This window comes from Dasypus novemcinctus, chromosome 20 (genome assembly GCF_030445035.2).
Source record: "Dasypus novemcinctus isolate mDasNov1 chromosome 20, mDasNov1.1.hap2, whole genome shotgun sequence".
Classification (NCBI taxonomy): Eukaryota; Metazoa; Chordata; class Mammalia; order Cingulata; family Dasypodidae; genus Dasypus; species Dasypus novemcinctus.
Genome location: NC_080692.1, coordinates 51,865,898 through 51,871,897, shown reverse-complemented (window position 1 = coordinate 51,871,897; position 6,000 = coordinate 51,865,898). Strand labels below are relative to the sequence as shown.

The following is a 6,000-nucleotide window of genomic DNA, read 5'->3' as shown; positions in this document are numbered from 1 at the left end:
AAAGGAAAAAATTCTGTCTGGGGACAACACAACTTTTAAAGAGAGCCTGTTCTCCCCCCAGAATTTTCCCTAAGAACTCAGACAACAGCTTTCACAGATAAGCTTTTAACACAACTGTTTCTGAAGAAAATTTTTCTACTAGACTACTTTTTAAAAAAATCAGACTTTGTAGTTGAGTGACAAGCTATTATTATTTGCGTAACTTTTTCCGAAGATGTACTGGTAGGCAAAAAAAATAAATATTTGCTAATATCTAAAGTGGAGTAAATCTTAATTTAGACAATAAGTGTTTTATTTATCTGACTATTGTTGACATTAACTGTTGATTCAGGTAAGATGTTCTAGCTTGATTGATGCTATTATCCATATATACCATGTTTACATTTCTTCTAAAACCATGCTCAAATTCACACATCCTACATTCCCCAGGAAGGACCCAGATTTGGCCAATTGCTGAAAACCTAAAGTCAGACATAATGGCCTGACTTTGACAGATGATATCCCATTAAAAAGAAGAGACACAGATTTGTACTTTCACAAAAGCTGGTCAGAAAGGATTTTTAAATACATTGCACAGAATGTGGGGTTGGGGGACAGGGTTAGCTGAGATCCCTTATCTTGGTCAGGAAGGGATTGGAGGCACCTGCAAGTCCAACCCCTGGGATGTCACAGGCCCATTGGAGGAATCCTGAATTGCATCTAAAACACAGGCATCAGTCGAAATATTCTGTTTCTGTGCCACCAAAATGACATTCATGAAGTTCATATGCTGCGATGCACTGTCCACTGCAGCCTTGGTCACCAGAATACTTTATTTCATTCTTGATTAACTTCCTTGTTTGTTCTATAAATGTAGCAAAGAGCTTTGGCAGGGGACCTGCCAGCAGAGTCTCTGTATTTTGACCCTTTGTGTCACTCTTGGTTATTAGATTGTTAATATCTTCAGCAATAATTTCATTTGCTGCTGTTAACAGCTCGCATTTTCCACCTTTACTCCTTGAGGGCTTAAATTCAGATGAAGGGTTTCCAGAGTCTCTGAAGAAACCTCTCAGTCGTCCATTCTCTCCTGGCATGAGAATAGACGTTTTGAATGTGGACTTGCTAACACAGCAAGTTTTTTGAAATGATTCATGAATAAATAGGAATTTCTCAACATCATCACAGCATCTGTGTATTTTGATAAACTGAGATTCCTTGAATGCTCTACCACATTGGGCTGGTATCAACTCTGATAACTGGAAAATCCACTTCAGCCTGGTGTGAAGCCAGGGTGGCCTGGCATCTCAGCGCAGAGCCACATGCAGTCAGTGTGTTGAATTTTTAAAAAAGGTTTTTATTTATTTCTCTCTCCGCCCCCCCCCCCCAGTTGTCTCCTCTCTGTATCGTTCACTGTGTGTTCTTCTGTGACCACTTCTATCCTTATCAGCGGCATTGGGAATATTTGTTTCTTTTTGTTGCATCATCTTGCTGCGTCAGCTCTCTGTCTGTGTGGCACCATTCCTGGGCAGGCTGAACTTTCTTTTGCACTGGGCAGCTCTCCTTACAGGGTGCACTCCTTGCACGTGGGGCTCTCTTACACGGGGGACACCCCTGCATGGCACGGCACTCCTTGCACGCATCAGCGCTGCGCATGGGCCAGCTCCACACGGGTCAAGGAGGCCCGGGGTTTGAACCGCGGACCTCCCATGTGGTTGACGGATGCCCTATCCATTGGACCAAGTCTGCTTCCCCAGCGTGTTGATTTTTAACTCATATTTTAAATTTACCAAATGTACTAGATTTAAGCCTACTAACATAGACCAGCAGATGAACTGCTGCCAACAGATGGGGAGGGCAGCTGTGTGGCAGTCCATGTAGATGACTAAAATGTTAAATTTCAGAGACGGCCACTACAACAGTGCTTGGGATAGAAAGTACTTTCTGTCCTGGCAGTATATTGAGCTTCACTTTTGAAGAAGTTTTGGATCACAGAAAGGTCAACAATGGCAGGGGAGGAATACTGGTGTGGAATGTTATTGACAGGGGACACATGGTTAGCAGGGAGTCCTACAGGGCATATATCCAGGGTACATAAAAATGTTTGGATATTTTCATAGTGGTTACAGTTAAAAACAACAACTGAAGGAGTGCTGAGTTCCTAGCCAGGAGAGCTCTATTACAGTCCCTAAAGGAACAGCAACAATCCCCCAAATGCAACGGCAAGGACCAAAAAAGGAGGAAGGTCCAACAATGAGCCCTTGATACTAATGATATGCTTGTGAGCCTGTGCACCTGAAATAAGAACAAGGCCTAGAGCTGCAGGGTGCCTAAGAGTTACCTCCTGAGAGCCTCCATGTTGCTCAAATGTGGCCAGTATTGAAGCCAAACTCAGCATGTAAATGTGTTGCCTTCCCTCCAGTGTAGGACATGATTCTCGGGGATGAGCCTCCCTGGTGCTGAGGGATTACTACCAAGTACCAGCTGATGATGTAACTAGAAAATGAACTTGAATAAAAGGGTCAACTCGGACCAGGAGAATATCTCAATCTCCATATAATACCAGGAGTTAAAAATGCTTTTTGACCTGAAGAAAGGGGGAATATTTGAAAGGACAAATGAGTTTATATGGCTATGAGTCTCCAAAAAGAGCTGGGAGGTTATCAGAGGGTTTACCCTTATGCACACCTGAGCAGAGTCCCAGAGACAGATAAAGTAGATACAACCCCAGGTATTGGTTCTGCTGAGGGCTATAGAGACCCACAGGTTCTGTGGTCATGGCAGATGGAATTCAGTGCCATCTCGGTTGGCCCTACTTTGGAGTTTGTGTTTCTGTGCGATGGAGCTGGACTTAGATGTGATCTTTGTCCACAAGTCTCTCCTTTTACTTTTACTGGAACTGTAGTTGGGTGCTGGGGTTTAATGTATACCCAGGGGACCTGAATCTCTGGACTGACCATGTGATAGCCAGGCCCTGAGCCTCAACAGACTTGCAACTCCTACCCTGTGGTTTATTGGACTTACCCCCACTCATCTAACATGGAGGTGAAGAAGGTCAACCACCACACCAGGGAGCCAAGACTGCCTGCAACTGAAAGCAGGAGAATTGCATCCAGCATCCATGTGGAATCTAAGGCCCCTCTTGATATAGATGTGGAGTGGACACAACCATTCTAAGGTCCACAGGATGGAGGAATAGAGTATGGATTAGAGTGGACTTACCAATATTCTATTCATGAACTATTGTGATTAGTAATCAAAGAAAATGTGGCATTGGTGTGGAGAAAGTGGCCATGATGGCTGCTGGGGGTAGGGAGTGGGGAGGAAGAGATGAGATGTGGGGGTGTTTTCGGGACTTGGAGTTATCCTGGGTGGTGCTGAGGGACAATCACCAGACACTGTATGTCCTCCCATGGCCCACTGGGTGGACTGGAGGAGAGTGTGGGCTATGATGTGGACCATTGACCATGAGGTGCAGCGGTGCTCAGAGATGTATTCACCAAATGCAATGAATGTCTCATGATGATGGAGGAGATGGTTGTTATGGGGGGAGGAGTGGGATAAGGGGGGTGGGGGTATATGGGGACCTCATTTTTTTAAATGTAATATTAAAAAAAAAAAGAAAAAAAAACTGACCAAAAAAAAAAAAAAAAGTACTTTCTGTGATTTGAGTGGTACTCAGGCTGTTACTCTCACTCCCTAGGGGAAGGCCCACCCCCTTCTGTGCTGTCAACTACCCTGTAAACAGATGCCTCACAGTTATCCAGCTCCATCCATTTCTTCCTTGTCCTCCTCCTGCCCGTTTCCTGCCTCCTGCTCTGGCTCTTTTGTGAGAGCCGGATGTGACTTTCCAGTTGCTCACTGGACATCTCTAGCTGTATGCCCATAAGCACACTTCTAGGTCACCGCGTTCAAGGGCAAACTCATCTTTCTCCCCAAATCCCTCCTCCCATTTTCCCTGGTTAATGACTTCCATAGGTCTTTGTAATCAATCACAAATTCCTGTTGATTCTGTGAAATGTTGCTCATTTGTCTTACCTTCTTTATTCCTTCTATGGACACCCCATTTCATACCCATTCTCTCTCCCATTCATTCCTTTATTCATTCAGCCACGTACGATTCATCCTTAGTATGTGCCAGGGCCCAGCATGAGACTGCGCACTAAAGACCCAATCACCCAAGTTTGAATGAGATTGCTCGTCTTCCTTTTAAAAATATAATACAACAATAAAGTTAACATTTATTTTTTAAAAAGATTTATTTATTTATTTAAGGTCCCCCCCCCCCCCCCCGGTTGTCTGTTCTCTGTGTCTATTTGCTGCGTCTTGTTTCTTTTTCTGCTTCTGTCGTCAGCGGCACGGGAAGTGTGGGCGGCGCCATTCCTGGGCAGGCTGCTCTTTCTTTCGCGCTGGGCGGCTCTCCTTACGGGGCGCACTCCTTGCGCGTGGGGCTCCCCTACACGGGGGACACCCCTGGGTGGGGCAGCACTCCTTGCGCGCATCAGCACTGCGCATGGGCCAGCTCCACAAGGGTCAAGGAGGCCCAGGGTTTGAACCGCGGACCTCCCATGTGGTAGACGGATGCCCTAACCACTGGGCCAAGTCCGTTTCCCAAGTTAACATTTATTGAGCATACACAACGGGCAGTGTGCTTATTCAGTCTTCACAACAGCTCTTGGCTCTCGGGAGAAGATGAGGAAACAGGCAGAGAAGAATCGCACATGCAAACCATGCCTAAACCTAGCTGAGGGTATCAAAAGATGTAAAAAATATTATGCAAAGCAGTAAAAAAGAGGGAACTCATAAACATGGGGCCATTAAACATATAATTTAGGGCAAGCTATTTTAATACTTGCAAAGAATTCTGAGAACAGAAACATAGATGCTTATGATCTTTTCCTGATTTTTATCTCAGCCACCCCTATTTGAGAGCCTTTTTAAAAGTAACTTGTCTTCACTTAGTCTTTTCAAAGTACACAGTTTTCGTGGGTACAACAGGTCTTTATTTTTAATTTTAATTAAAGTTAATAGATCACATAGAATGTTACATTAAGAAAAACATGAGGTTCCCATATAACCCACTCCACACTCCCTGAACCCCATCATTTTTTTTTTTTTTTTTTTTTTAATTTTTTTATTTTTTATTGACTTTGTAATAATATTACATCAAAAATATATATTGTGAGGTCCCATTCAACCCCACCCCCCCACCCCCCAACCCCATCATTTTTGTAATTTGTATTTTTTTGAAGATATATCACAGAAAAGGTTACATTTTTTACAAAAAACATAAGTGGTTCCTGTATACCCCCCATCCCCCCACCCCACTCCTGCCACACCAACAACCTCCCCCATCACTGTGGCACACTCATTGCACTTGGTGAACACATTTTGGAGCACTGCTGCACCATGTGGATAATGGTTTACTCTAGTTCACACACTTCCCCGGTACATTCAGTGGGTTATGGCAGGATATATAATGTCCAGCATCTTACCCTGCAATATCTTTTAGGACAACTCCAAAGTCCCCAAAATGCCCCCTCATTACATCTCTTCTTCCCACTCCCTGCCCTCAGCAACTACTGTGGCTATTTTCTCCCCATCAATGATAAAATTTCTTCTATTAGTAGTCACAAAAAGTTTTATAGTAGAAGATCAGTACTATTCTACTACTACTACTAATTAGTAATACTAATACTAATAATACTTAGCTAATATCTAGAGCTCAGTACCATGTCAGTGGGCCCTACTTTGGAATTTGTATCCCTGAGTGTGATGGAGTTGGACTCAGATGTGACCTTTCTACACATGCCTCTTCTGTCACTTTTACTGAACCTTTGGTTGGTGCTAGCATTTGTGTATACTCAGGAAACTTGAATCTCTGGAATGTCCATGTGCCAGCTGGGTCCTGAGCCTCAGCAGAGTTACAACTTCTACTCTCTGGTTCATTGGACTTAACCCAGGTCAGCTAACAAGGAGGTGAGGATGGTCAACCACCACACCAGGGAATCAAGAGTGCCAACA

At 44.0% G+C, this 6,000-nt stretch overlaps 1 pseudogene; it reads right to left on the bottom strand.

Annotated features, from left to right (window-relative positions):
- Positions 1–599: 599 nt before the first annotated feature.
- LOC101441745 (general transcription factor IIH subunit 3 pseudogene) lies at positions 600–1,159 on the bottom strand (annotated as a pseudogene).
- Between the last annotated feature and the right edge of the window lie 4,841 nt (positions 1,160–6,000).